At 36.0% G+C, this 15,623-nt stretch overlaps 1 protein-coding gene across 4 annotated transcripts in view; it reads left to right on the top strand.

Moving 5' to 3' along the window:
• Positions 1 to 15,623, top strand: part of LOC136343808 (cholecystokinin receptor-like) — a 414,493-nt gene that overhangs the window by 187,686 nt on the left and 211,184 nt on the right. The window lies entirely within an intron of this gene.

Genomic DNA, 15,623 nt, shown 5'->3' with positions numbered 1-15,623 from the left:
AAAACCCGAAAAACTACTTGTGAAATTATGCTCGCCAGGTATAAGAAAAAGTTATTCCTCCATCGAGCTATAACTGACGATGATAATTGGACATACTTTGAGAATCCTAAGCGTAAAAGATGATGAGTAACTTTAGGTGAATAGACGGACCCTAATGATCTGTGTTTGATGGAATCAGAAGAGTGTAACCTATTATGAGGTATTAAAACCTGACGAAACTGTTTATATTGAACGCTACCAACAACAAATGACTGATTTACATCAAGATTTGCGAGAAAAGAAGCAGAATATGAAAAAGAGCAACCTTAATAACGTACACACACAGTAAAACTGGTTAAGCAAACCATTAAGGTCTTTAGTTGCTTGCTCATCAAACATAGTTCCCTTACTGACCAACGTTCCACTTTGTACGAAAATGTATGAAAATGGCTCGTAGACTGGTTGCTTCAAAACAAACCGAGTTTTCTTGGGGTGGCATTCCGAGTTCATATTTAGACACCCTGTAATTCTTTTTTTCATAGAAGATCTTACCCTGCCGAAAATACCAGACATCTTTCTGATATGATGATAAGAAGTATATGCACGCTGCTGTAATTATTCTGTGGTGCCAATCGAAGCAACATAGACTAATTCCTTCAAGTATTCCCACAGAAAGTTGTCGTAGTACGTACGAACACAAATGATACAATACACCGAGATGTTAATGATGAGAAGATTTTATTGAAAGTACTGGTGTTTCTTTTTTTTGTACTAAAACTTATATATCTAAATTTGACATACACTATCTATTCAAAAGAACGTTAAAAATATAATTATAAATGGGGGTTTACTAAACCTTTGACAAAACCATCTAAGCAACAAAAATACTTATAAACAACTACCCGTCGACATTATTATAAGGGAACCATTTACTGGTACCGGTATTAGGTAAATGATTTCAAACCTTGACCTAAACAAGGTATACCACAAAGTAATCTAGAGGAGTTAAATCGGAGGAACGTGGTGGACAATGCACTGCTCCACTATGTCATATCGATCGTCCTGGATATATCTGGCTCAAATACGCTCTTACATTAAGAGAGAAATAAAGCGGAGCCCCATCTTGTATTAAAAAAAAAACATGCCGGATCTAAACTGATATGGTACATTTTCCTTTAACTCCAGCAAATTGTTTTCTAAATAGTTTATGTGCTGTTGTCCGTTTAAATGGTTAAAAACAACAAACCATCAAATTAGCAAATTTCTACCTCCAAATATTGACAGAAAACTTGTCCTGATTCCCCAATTCGAAATTTCCGTGTGGTTTTTTTCCGTTCACATATGAACATTCTGTGTGAACATAACTTCATATGTCAACAGATTGTTTTGTAAAAAACTATCATTCAATCGGAATTGGTTTCTTATCCACTGGGAAAACTGAATTCTTTGAGGCAAATCGTCGGGCTCTAAGGCTTGAAATTTATGCAAATGCTATGGATAGAGCGCTTGAGGACTAAGAGTTTCCTACACGGTACTTCTAAAAATGCCTTTTTGAACAGCTATTTATCTGACACTTGTTCAGTAGTTTAGCAGGGTTTATCGCCACATTTTGTAAGAATGCATTGTCAAGAATTCTAGTGCTCCGGCTTTTTCCACGGTCATGATGAAAAGACGCGAAAGATCCCTTTTCGCATAATTTTCTATTAAGGTTTGTAAATGTTTCTATACAGAGAAGTACTCTTCCGGGAAAAGTCTCTGTATATAATCTTCTAGTTTCGCAGTCGTCCCAAATAGCCTTTTTTGTTGCTGCCGCGAATTTTATGAAAAATAATGAAATTAAAGAACATAAATTTACCTCGAACATAAAAGTTTTTACGGACTTTAAACTGAGTGTTTCCATCTGTAACAGTGCTAACAGCTTGTAGACATCGAGGCATGCTTGGAATCAGGTTTTGGATCGTATCCTACGAAAGATTTCCTGCAGCAGCATTTCGCTCTCTGGAATTTTTAGGAACCGGCACATGTCTCCCTAAGCATCTCTTCATCTCATTCCAAATATGCTCTATCGGTTTCAAATCCGGACTACGAACAGGCCAGACAATTCGTGCGATTTGAATCTCGTTAAAAAAAGCGATAACCATGAGAGCAATGTAGAACCGTGAATTATAATGCATAAATATCGTGTTTTCCCGAAGAATAACCATAAACGGTCGAACATGGTCTTCTAGAACTTCTGTCAAGTAGCTGTAAGCATTCAGATTTTTATTTAGGATAAGACTAACTCCGTACGAACTTCAAAAAAATTCCTCTCCATACCATAACTGAGCCTCCACCGAATTCAAGCTGTTCAGCAATACACGTTTGGATATATCTCTCGTCTGGTCGTCGCTCCACTATCATACGTCTCTTTGAGCCCATAGAGCAACACTGAGATTAATCGGAAAACAATATGCGACTCCAATCATCTACTGTCCAAGTCAAGTTTTCTTATGTAAAATTTAACGTCGAAATTCAGTGTTCACGAAAAAACGGAAGCCCTGTAGTTCTACTTTGAGTGGGTCTACCAACTTTAGTTTACATTTCTCATTTCTTACAGATGAGTTTGCGGGGAAACTTCTGTAGTCGTTCAGTGTCTCAAAGCAATAGAACGAAGGAAGCAGTAATTTCTAGTTGATACAGCTTTTCCTTGTCCTGATCCAGGTCTTTGAATGAGCAGCTCCGTGTCTTCATACTGGTGAAGCGCTCGGTGCAAACCAGATAGGTTTGCGAGGTTAGTTCCAGAAGTACCCGATCTAACTCTTAAAGAAAACATATTTTGGAAAATATTACAATGTTTCTCAACATAGGCTCTTTTGAGAATAACACAATTTTCCCAACGATGTTCTACGACTTATACGCCTTGTTTATATCAAGCTTGGAATGTTTCAAAATAGGCATCAACCACGGAGTCCGCCTCCTCATTATTGCCAAATTGCTTTTAATCGACCCATTTTTTTAAGTTTGGAAATAGAAAATAATCTGAGGGGGCTAAATCTGAAGAAAAGAGTGGACGAGGAATAAGTTCGACACCAAATTGATTGATTTTGTCCATCGCAATGACTGAAACGTGAGACTAAGTTTTTTTAAATCAAAGTATTGAATCACGTATCGATGATCAATATTTTTCATATTTACAAAATTTTAAAAGCGTTCCCTCAAACGGCTTCAAAAAGACGCACAAGTCAACGTAGCACTCTCAAGCCTTAGATATAAGCTTTTTAAGGTTAGGTCTTTGTAATATAGTCAAAAAATTACGATCTATATGCCAAGTCGGGTACTTCTGAGGCTATTGTTATGCCCCACAGTTTCTAGAAGTTTCGCGCTGTCCGCGTCTATCTTCTATGGCGACCACAAGTCATGCCGCATTGACAGGATTTGTGGGAATTTTAAAGATAGGACAAAATGACGATGATAATGAAACTAGATTTTACAATACACACATAAAGCCATAGAGCAAAAAATACTGATAACGCATTATAGGAGTTATAGTACGAGTCTGCCTTTTTTGATCGTACACGTGATTATTTTTTAAAATCGTTTTAGATTCCGAAGAACGGCCATCGTAAGCTGAAAAAGTGCCTCCTTGAATGTGTTTATACAAGCTTTGAGGAAATTTTTAAGGGAATCTAATTTTTTGCTCGAGAGTGTATGTTGAAAATTTTTCTGATTTGTTGAAACTTCAAAAGCATTTATAATTGGTATTGATTTGTCAAGTATTTCATCGATAGTTTATAGAAGTTTCCGCATAAACTCATATTTTTGGGGCTTGTTATTCGACGTAAATCGGGCAAAAGACTTGTAAAAAATAGCAAATCGGCATCTTCTCTTTTTTCCAATTGACGTTTTTTAGAAATGAAAAAATCAATGGCGCATTTCTCCGTCGGAAAACCTGCTTTTTCTCTTTTAAAAAAATTTATTACGGTTCTACCCCTTAAGGAATTTAATCAAACGAATTTAATTAATCAATCTAAAAAGAATTTTTAAATATAAATTGTCACGAGCTCGTCGAAGTGTTAAATGGGCACTTGGTGTAATGGTATCGAAATTTAAAGTACAATAGAAAGACCTATTTTATGTTTACTTTGTAAAGTTGATAACATTCTAAAGGCAATTTGTGTATCAAACAATTTTGTAAGAAAAACAGACGAAGGAATATCAGAACCAACATTTGAGACATACAGTTTATTATTAATAACAATAATAATAACTCAAAACAAATATTACACAATTTTCACCTTGAGAGTCAGTGAGCCACAAATTAAGATATAGTAGTACGAGTTAGAACATGTTTATATGTAAATCGGCCCTATGCAGCGTTACCTTAGCAGTTCAACTATTGTACTTAATAAAACATGTTAGATTTTATTCAAATATATTTGTAACATTCTTACGGTGGTTAAACTTTTACAAAATATGGTATTTCGAACTTGAAGGTTGAAAAATAAAAATCAAGTTTTTTATAATGATGTATGAAACATCATACAATAAATGCATGGATTTGATACCTTTAAAAAATCGAACAAGGAAAGAACTCCTCGAATAATGGATAAAATGGTTACAATACAACGACCCGACCATATTGGGACGATGCAATTTAAGTTTTCTAAGAATGAGTCACGTGGCTGTTAACGCCACTCCTTGTGCACATATAGGGCGTCCCAGAGAGAAGTGTCCACTCTGAATGTTTTTTCTGTTGTTTGTTGAAAATAATGCTAAAACACGTCTACCTTGATAAAGAGGAATACATCATTTGGTGAAAGAGTTGTTTTCGAAATGTCATTCCTCTACCCCTGGGAACCGCCCCCTTGAAATTTTCAAATTGGAAGAGGGGTTGTGTTATGTCTTGTTTGAAAGGTAATTTTGCCCTCTACATGGTGAAGATTTTATTATTTTTTTGTATGTCGCTCTTGTAGAATAAAATAACTTGACAGTAACCATAACTATTATTGTAATGAACGCTGAAAGCGTGCAGTTAGACTAAAAACGTCTTGAGATACCAAATGTATCAGTAACAACGACATTAATAATTTTCCATTTAAAATTGATAAATTCTAATTTTTTGGAGAAACAATGTATCGATAGTTCCCTCTGCACTTCGTCGCAAGACGTTACTTTGCAGTTCGTTCATTTCTTAAATTGATTAAAATTGTTTGGACGTTACAATAGAGAATCCAGATTGTGACTATATCACGAAAACAATAATTCCGCAAGAGCGGTAGCTCGTGTCTTCAAATTAGATTAAATCATCCTGATAACGTGGTATGCCACCCTTATGCATCCAAGTTGCTAATGGACCTCAATGAAACTGGTTCCGTCCAAAATAAAAGCACGATGTTGACCGCCCAGTGAGAGGTGATGAAGTCCAAGCTGCGATCCTGGGACATGTTTCAATCGACAACCGGACATCTGTAGGAAATATTGCTAAGGACTACGGTGTTTAAAAAGAGTACTGCTCATAGACTTAAAAAAAAGTAAAATTTCATCCTTATGAAATAAAACTACTACAGGAATTAAATGAGGATGATTTAGATCTTTAGATCGTTGATTAGAATTCTGTGAGCCTTTTAGTAACATGTTGCATTTAAGCGAACATTTGTTGTATAATACAACGTTTTCTGACGAATCTTTATTCTTTTTAAATGACGAAGCTAATAGATATAACTGTCGTTACTAAAGCGAAGTCATTCCTCATTAGTCCGAGAGACCTATACTCAATATCCTCAAACATTGAGCGTTCAGGCGGAAATTTTGGTTGATCACATTGTTCGAACATTTTTCATTTCAGGAAACTTAAATGGAGAAAACTATGTACAAAGTCTACACGGCGACATATCTCCCAGGATATCTGAAATAGTTGCACAAGATAGTCACCTCTTAAAACAAGAATTGTTTTTTTAACATAGGGGGACGTCTTCACACTATACTGCTGCTGTTTGAAAATATCTAGATAAAGAATTCCCTGCAAAATGTATTTTCAGGAGAAATGCAGTGGAGTGGTCTGCGAGATCCCCTGACTTTAGTCTCCTGGATTTTTTCTTGTGGGAACATTTGAAGACTAAAATCTGTGACACACAATCTGATTCCCTTGAGGTGTTACGTACCCGAATCGTCGAAGAGTGCTGGTCAATAACATCAGAAATATTATAAAATGTGCGACGACGTTCTGAGAATCAGCTATACATATGCACGCAACTCAATAGAGGTCACTTTTAACATTTCTTATGACATAATAAATAAAATTGCAGCAAAAATGATTAAAATAAAGTTATTTGGTTTTTGTTTAATTTCTACAAGATCGACGCACAAAAATAAAAAGTAAAAAATCGGTTATGTAGAAAATAAAATTACCTTTCCACCGAGGTATAACATAACTCTTCATGTAGATTGAAGATTTCAATGGTATGGTTCCCAACGGTAGAGGGATGCCATTTTGCAAACAACTTTTTCTCCAAATGATGTCCCCCTCCTTATCAAAAATGACGTGTTTTTCTACTTTTTTTTTCTAGCAAACAGTAGAAAAGATATTCAGAGTGGACATTTTTCCCAAGGACACCCTGTATTTACTTATACTGCTATCCTCAGTGCTGTTTAAAATTGTTTCAATGCGGTTCGCGGTAAGAGCACAAATTCCGATTTAAGACTAGCGGTGTTTTATTATGAAAAAAATTTTCTCCCACAGTAAATTTGTCTTCACGATAAAATTAAGCAAAAATACAGTTGAACATATTATTTCGCGATATACAAGTGAAGAAAGATTCGATTTTATTCCACCAACCAAACTGAATATTTGTAAAAAAGCGTTATTGACTTGATTTTAAGGGAAAAAAATCGGCAAATTCTGTTTATTGTACTATCGAAATATAACCTATCGAATTGAGGAAACGTTACTAGACACTTTTTCCTACGTTACGTTACACGCGGAAGGTTAAGTACTGAATCTGAGGGTCAACACCCATAGACGTGCCCCGGCCCGGAGGCTCATGGCGGCTTCTAGGCCATCTGTCGCATCAAAGCGTGGCACCTCGGTGAAGAACTGATGGGTCCTCCATTAGACCCTTACAGTGATGCTGGCATAGCGGAACACCAATTATACTGAAATTCTCGGTCTGACCAAGAAAATTGTCAAAAATTCTATAAATAAACCAATCCCTATTAGCGGATGACTAGCGCTAAACTTTACGCATTCCGGGCGTACTACCAAACAGATGGTGGAGTTCGTGAGCGTGACATTAGGTCTAAACTTACGCTAAATCACTTAAAATTAATAAAATAGAATAAAACACAGGTCTTAACAACAATAACAGATATTATTATTATCAACTTAAGTGGGAACGGAACCCGTTGGAACCATAGAAAGACACGACAAGGAAGAGAAAAAAAGAGTGGTTGACCCTTGTCTAAAAGGTGTACAACTTGTGCCGGGGTGGTATGGACCTAATGGACAACCTTCTAGGTTGTAACTTGAAAGCAAAAAAATGGTATTGGTATAATTTAATAGGTCTTTCAGTTTTTTTTTGTACCCGAGGAAATGGAAATCTTCAAAAAGACACCCGGCCGCTCCGGATCGGGTAGTGTGGGATTCGAGCCTACGCCCGCCTATCCACTAAAACCACCCCCTCTCTTCTTATGGTCCCGGTATCGTCTGGTAGGCATTCCTTCGGGGCGCCCAGTCGTAAGAGCTACTCTCTATGCTTCCGTCCTTCTCCTTCTATACCGTTCCCGCTCGCTCTTCTTGCGCATGATCTTCTTGACCATGCACTCAAACGCTCTCCACTTACACTCACTCTCTACGAGTTCATAGCCGATTGTCCCTCGGTCCAGGTTGAGTCCCGCCCCTCTGGCCTCAGTCCGATCGGTCTCTCACTCCGGACATCCCTAAATTGTGTGCTTTGGGGAGTCCGCAACTCCTGGCTCCTCACAGAACCAGCAGCCGTCACTCTCTTCAACCTTTATTGTGTGCAAATGTTTCCCGAACACTCCGTGTCCAGTAAACACCTGCGTTAGTTCGTACCCGGTCTTCGTCCATTTGCAAGGTCTTTCAGTTAATAATGTCGATTTTGTCAAGAGATGGCATTGATAATACAGTTGTTGCTATATACTTACGACGTCTTTGGTGTTTTGATGAAGTAAACATACTCTATCAAGAGCCGGATCAGTATTAAATGTTATCGTGCCCAAATATGGGTCTTCATAGCTTTGAATATGGTGAGTTTTGTACCAGAGAAATACGTTTTGCGGGGAAGTTTAATAACCTTCTTTTATTAAAAAAAAAAAACGGCTGCTAAAAGTCACAGATTGTTGGTTGAAGCTTATGGGGAACATGCTCTATCCCAAAAAAGTTGTGAGCGATGGTTTAAACGCTGTTGTGACACCAGCCGGTATTTTGTACATGGTCGACACCACGATGTTGATTTGCCTGGATTGAGACGACTCGTTAACTCACTAACAACTCTTTATTTTATTACTAAGGTTCTATACTTTTACTCTTGACTATTTTGAAGGAATTTAAGAGCTTCTGGTACTATGCACTCTGTCTGAGGAAAAAATCATAATCCTTCATTTTGAGGCTGAAACTCACTTACATATGTGTGTGTAGGATAACTCATCTAAATTACACTGCTAAAGGCAAACACCCGGGGACTTGAGATTTTGGTCGCAATTAATTGTTCATGTATAGATGAAAGGGCAGTCTGGTGATAGTCCAATTGCTCTAAATTATTCCTATGATAATCCCATATTATTGGGAAAGGTTCATGTCGTTTGGGATAATAAGTTATATGACAGATACTGGATTTGAGGATAAGAAGGTATATAACAACGCTTTAAAATTGGTGATTTTAATATAAAAGACAAAAAACGTCCAGGACAGCCGAAGAAGTTTAAAGATGCAGAATTGCAAGATTTATTGAAAGAAGACGCCACTCAAACGTTAAAACAATTCGCAGAAGAATTGAATGTTGCCCAATCCACTATTTCCCAACGTATGCACTAATTGGGAAAAATCCAGAAAGAGAGCAAATGGGTTCCACATGAATTGACGGAACGAGACATTGAAAGACGAAAAAGCATTTGAGAAATTTTGCTTGCCAGACAGAAAAAAAGGGATTTCTCCATCGAATTGTAAGAGGCGACGAGAAGTGGATCTATTTTGACAATTTAAAAAGAAAAAAATCATGAGTAAAACCAGGTCAGCTCTTAACATCATAACCAGTGCGTAATATATACGGTAAAAAGGTTTAACCGTGTATTTGATGGGATAGCAGAGGAGCTGTCTTTTACGAATTGCTAAAACCCGGTGCAGCGATTACAGGCGATCGATACCGAAAACAATTGATAAAACTAAACCGAATATTGAAGGGAAAACGTCCCGAATGTGCTTGACGACACGATAAAATCATTTTTCAGCACAACAATGCTCGACCCCATGTTGAAAAATCGGTCCAAAACTATTTGGAAAACCTTAAATGTGGACGTTCTACCTCAACCGCCATATTCACCGGACTTAGCCCCTTCGGACTGCCACTTGTTCAGATTCGTGAAACACGGACTTTCAGAACGATACTTTCAATCTTACGAAGAAATAAAAATGCGACTTGATAATTGTTAAATATTACAACATTAAATATATCTTATGGGAACGGCCGCCCTTTTAAGTGATAAACTCTCGCGATTGATTGCTTCAGGCAGGGGAGATTGTTTGTGTTTATATCTAGACCTGAGTCATGTTCTCTTTAGCTTCATATACATACATAGACCTAATTCCTTTGCCTTCAGTTGTTCATAGTGTGTCTAAGAAGTTCGGTAACAGTTACTAAGCTTTAGTTCCTTCCTTCATTAAATCACAATTCTCATACTTTTATAAATAATTTTTTTTTATTATTTAATTTTTCGTGTGAATTACTCTAATCACCCTTTCCCTGAACAGTTAATTTCGCAACAATAATTGGTGGCTGGCAAAGTATGAAAACTTCTTCTGGTGCGGAATCCATTCTTTGCCGGAAATATGGGAAAATGTCATTGCCAATGATGGCCAATACTTTGATTTTTGGCGAAATCTCTTTTGTTATAGAAATAAACGTTAAAATTTAACTAAAAAATCTACATTATTAAATCAAACAGCTATGATAAATTTTTAAATATTAGTGTCATCAACGTGTGAGTTCTCTATCAAAAGGTAAGGTGGCAATGAAAGGATGATCATCAAAAGAATTTTGTAGGCTTAGTAGAATTCTGGTCGGAGTTAGCTGAAACCCTCACAAAGCATGACATTAGCAAAGTTAAAACAAAAGGAGAACCAAGTACCGGGATTGAAAATGAACATTCTAGAAGGAAGAAAGGAGCATATTTGCCAAAAATACCACTCAAAGGAATGCGTTTAGATAAGGCTAGTCACTCAGAAAAGTTTTAAGAAGACTTTGGCAAATGCCTCAGTCTAAACTCTTGAGTTCTATGAAATGTTGCTTATCCTTCAAATGCTTATCTTGGTTAAAAAAAAATCCATCTGTTTCTCTTCATTACCAGAAGTAACACATACAAGAAGTAACTGAACATGCGCATACTTTTTCTTGAGACTTAAAAGGTATTTATTATTTATGGTTGTTATAAATGTTACACAATTTTAAAAACATTTCATCAAAAAATATGTACATACTTATACGGGATGATTCTTAATCTACACGTATACACATGAAAAACTGCAGCTGGGGGCGAAAATGATTATTAGTGAAAAAAAAAAAGTAAAACCTCTTCAGTTTTGGAGATGCCAATTTATCTCAAATAAAAATAAAAAAACCTGAACTTTATAACATTAAAAAATTTAATTTTCATAGTAACGGTTCGGAGATATTTTAAATGCAATCTGGTATCAGCACTAAGAGAATTCCAGCCCAATTTCGGATGTCACAATCCACAGTTTAGCGCATGTTAAGGCACTACTTACTCTATCCATTTCACGTACAAGTATTACTTCCAAGTGATGTTTTGCCTTTAGTGAAATTTTGCCAGTCATTGTTACATCAGGAGCAGTTGAACTCAAACTTTATAATGAACATTTTCGTTACGGATGAGGCAATTTTCACACGTGACTATATTCACAATTTCCACATCACGCATTATTGGGCATCGGAAAATCCGCATGTCACTCAGCGAACACACTTTCAACAACGATTTTCAGTAAATGTGCGGGCTGGTATTGTGAACGGAGCACTTATTGGACTTTTCATTCTGGAAAATTGTTTAACTAGTGCTTCTTATTCACAATTTTCGCGAAATATTTAACGGAACTCTTTGGAAACGTTAATCTCAACGTCACACAGCATATATGGTTTCTTCACGATGGTGCTCCATATTTTGCGCAATAAGTGCGACAACATTTGGATCATGTGTTTCTCAAACGATTAATAGACTGGAGTTGTCCACTTGGTGGGCCTCCTGGATCGCCAGACTTTAATTCGCTTGACTTTTATTTTTGGAATGATATTGAAATTATGGTGTATGTTACCGAATTTGACATGGAACAAGAGTTGCGAAATCTAATGCATGCTGCTACTACGCAATTCATGGATAACCTGGTTTGGGCCATGCAAAGGAACTCATGGGTTTGGCGGCCTCAACTGTGTAGTAAAAATCACGGAAATAACTTCGAACAGTTACTATGATAAATTAAACGCCTTTTCAATGTTAGGAAATATAGATTATTTTATTTCTATTTAAAATAAATTGGTACCTTCGAAACCAAAAATGTTTTACTACATTTTTTTAACTAACAATCATTACTTGTCGTCAGCTATAATTTTCGAAAATTATGCGTGTAGATTAAAAATCACCCGGTATACTTAATTACTTTTATATTTTTTCATAAACCAATAGAAAAACAATAAGATTCGTCGATAGATGTGGCCAAAACAAGATGAAGCTTTAGCAAACTATTCGCTAGCCGTTCGAGAATAGTTAAATCGAAAATTCGATGAAAAATGGATTGGAAGTGGGGGACGAGTTCCATGGCCACCACTCTCTCCCGATTTAATTCCTTTCGACTTTTTCTCATGGAGTGATATGAAGAGTTATGTTTATGAGACACCCGTGAGTCGTAGAAAGATCTATTGGTGTCTATTATGACCGCAGCGAAAAAATTACGAGCATCTCGGAAAGAGTGTATCGAAGTATGATACACAGATGTAATGAGTGCATTGAATTTAGTGGTCACCATTTCAAACTTTCATTGTAGTTATTGGCAATTTAAAAAGTTGTTATAAGTGCCTTTTGCTGAGTTTGATTAATATGAGCATCGCTAATAAATCTAAACATGGCTTGAAAACGGCGCATTTCCGCATATGAGTTTATTGATAAAAGTTGATCAGTTTTCACTCCCTCTATATTCCCTATAAGTATATAACACGTATTCACTAACACCCTATATTATAATCTATATACAGGGTGTCCCATTTAAGGCTATGATTGAAGATTACTCATAAACGGTATGTCGTATAAAAAAAAGTTGAAATAAAAATTGTCTGGCAAAGAGGGGAACATGTCATGAAGATAGTGAGTTTTACTTAAAAAGTCATTTTAAGGTAATTTAAAGGACAACTTTGTTTTTCAAATCGCAACCTCGTATTCTTTACAAATTCTTGTAGACCTTCAAAAAATCAATATCTTTTATTTGAACAATTTTTTTATTAAACCTTTTGGTACAGAGTCATCATTGATTTTTATCCAATTTTTGAGGTAGTAAAAATTTTTTTTTCTAGAAAATTTTGCAATGCATATTCTGTTCAAAACTCATAAAAATCCTCCTATCTAACCAAAAACAAATTATTTTTAAGAAAAAAACACGTTTTTTTTCTAAATTTGGCAAATTAATTTAAAATCCTGATTTGAAAAACTTATGGAAGTATATCTTCCAAAGATGTGTCTTTCTTGCTCTAAACACATTTGAACTTTCATTCGAAAAAAATGTTTTGCTCTGCGCAATATCTCCCCGTTTATTAATTGACGCGCATTTTCAATTCTATTTTTCTTGTCGTCTGCAGTTGTTGGTACTTCAGCATCAACTTTGTCCTTTAAAAAACCCTCGAGGAAAAAATCTGGTGATGTCAGATCAGGCGACCTAGGAGGCCAGTTCACTAGACCGCCCCGTCCAATCCATCGATCTGGATACATTTCATCCTGAATCTCACGAGACATTCTAGAAAAATGGGCTGGACAGCCGTTGTGCTAATGCCACATCATCCTAATCGCAAGTGGAACGTTTTCGAACAATTCTGCAAAATTATTACGCAAGAAATTGCGGTACATTTCTCCATTTAAGTTTTCTTCAATGAACAAAGGTTCAATTAAGTATTACCCCAATAATACCGCTCCATATATTCACTGACTATGGTCTTTGAAGTTTAACTTTTTTAGGGCACTGTAGGTTTACAGCACTCCAAAAATTCAGATCATGGTGATTCACTGCACCATGGCACAAAAACTGACTCGGTTTTCAAAATAGGTTCCATGAAGTTCCTGATGTAAAGGAATGTAGTAAAGATGATATTTATTCACCTTCAAAATTCTTTGGACACTTGACCATGATATTTCTGAATTAGCAGCAATTAACGACAACTACCATGGGGGTCGAAGGCAACAGCTGTAAGGTCTGCAATTTGATTGCCTTCATATGTTCCACTTCGGGAGCGATTGCATTTTTTTTTCAACGATTTTGTTTAATTGAAATTTTTAATGACAATGTTGAAAGTCGTCCAACAGGAGAATCTTTCATTCGGAAATCCTTCAGCATAAAGCTCAACTGTCCGACTAACATTTCTTCCAGCCTCTCCATAAATAAAAATTATTTCTAATTTTTCATCCAAAGTGCAGTGATCCATTTCAATTATTGAATTTTGAAGTGAAAAGAATAATTTTTGAATAATTTCACAGAAAACAATTAAATTGATTATCTAAAAAATTAAAGCGATTTCCTGTAGACCTTATTATAAGGTAGATTAGCGAGATGAGATTAATTTTTTTTTTCGTATAGAGATAATTGCTTTGATTAGATAGAAAGATTGTTATGAGTTTTAAACAGAATATACATTGCAAATTTTTTTTTAAATGCAATAATTTCAACTATCTCGAAAATTGACCAGAAATCAAAGATAATTCTGCAGCAAAACGTTTAGTACAAAAATTATTCAAATAAAAGATATTCGTTTTTTGAAGGTCTATAAGGACCTATAAAAAAATACGGGGTTGCTGGTGGAAAAGAAAGTTACCTTTGAAACGATCTTAAAATGACGTTTTGGCTAAGTCACTATCTTCATGACATGTCTCCCTTACCGGACAACTTTTATTTGAAACTTTTTTTCATACAACCTATCGTTTTTGAGTAATTTCCAATCGCAGCTTTAAATGGCACACCCTGTATAATAAAAAATTCTGGGCGAAAATTAACAAATCACGCATTTCTAGAGTTAAATGACGGACGGATGGATGTCTCTTTAATTTCGAACAAACAGCGCCGTATAATATTTGTTAGCGACAAGTTTTGCCCTATTTGCGGCGTGTCTGCTTAGAGTACGATTCGTCATATGAATCTATGTGTTGTAAATGAAGCTACGTGTCTGCGACACGTTGACAACATGTTGGAAGCAAATGTCATAGAAGTATGCGACCGGCTTATATGCTCCATTTTAACGAAACGTTAAACGCAAAAGTTGACTGAGTGACTAAGTGTTTCGATGTCCATATAACTGTGTCTCAGTTGAAAAATACTCATTTTTCTGGAAATCTGTCCTCCTAGGTCACCCGACATGAATCCGCTGGATTGCTGTTTTTACGGTAAATTGAAATCCCTGGTGGACGCGTTTTTAGAGACTGCGCTGAACAATTCTACGTGTTATTTAATTAATAATTTTAAATCACATATCAACTATAACAAATATTCGAAATGTGGACCGTTCATTTGCAGACATTTACAAATGCCTTTTTTTTCGGCCACTGCTAATTCTGCACGACATTTGCTTGGTAACAGTTCCAGCCGCGTCTGTTATGCGTATTTTCATATCGTGTCGAGTTGTCGTAGGTGTGTTGGGGACAATTCCTTTTATGTATTCCCACATAAATAACTCCAGCGGAGTTAAGTCCGGAGATCTGGGGGTCAATCATTTTGGTCATGTAACACCACCACCATATGGAAACAACGATCCGAACGTCCACAATTACAAAGAATAATAAAACTCTAGCAAAAGCAGGCTTTGCGGTCTAAGCTAACATATTAAATAAATTATGTGATATTTTTAAATTCCCTAGGCAATTATAGTCAGTCACATAAGTCCACTTACACCTAGCAAACTCGTATTATTTCATAGTTAGAATCGTGATCCAAAAAATTTTTAAATATATTGAAATCCTCTCATAAATGATCATTATTGGTAATTAAAAATTTGGATTTCGACTAACAAGATGGAAGAGGAAAAACGAATATAAAAATTTTCGATCTCACAAAAGTGAACATACCAGGTCTGTAAATATGAAACCGGAATCTTTTAATAAAAAGCATAACTTAGCTGCGCAATAATTATAAAAAATATTTTATTTGAAATATTTCCCATCGTTCCATATAC

This window comes from Euwallacea fornicatus, chromosome 15 (genome assembly GCF_040115645.1).
Source record: "Euwallacea fornicatus isolate EFF26 chromosome 15, ASM4011564v1, whole genome shotgun sequence".
Taxonomy (NCBI): domain Eukaryota; kingdom Metazoa; phylum Arthropoda; class Insecta; order Coleoptera; family Curculionidae; genus Euwallacea; species Euwallacea fornicatus.
Note: the sequence above shows the minus strand (reverse complement) of the source record. Positions and strands in the feature narration are given on the sequence as shown.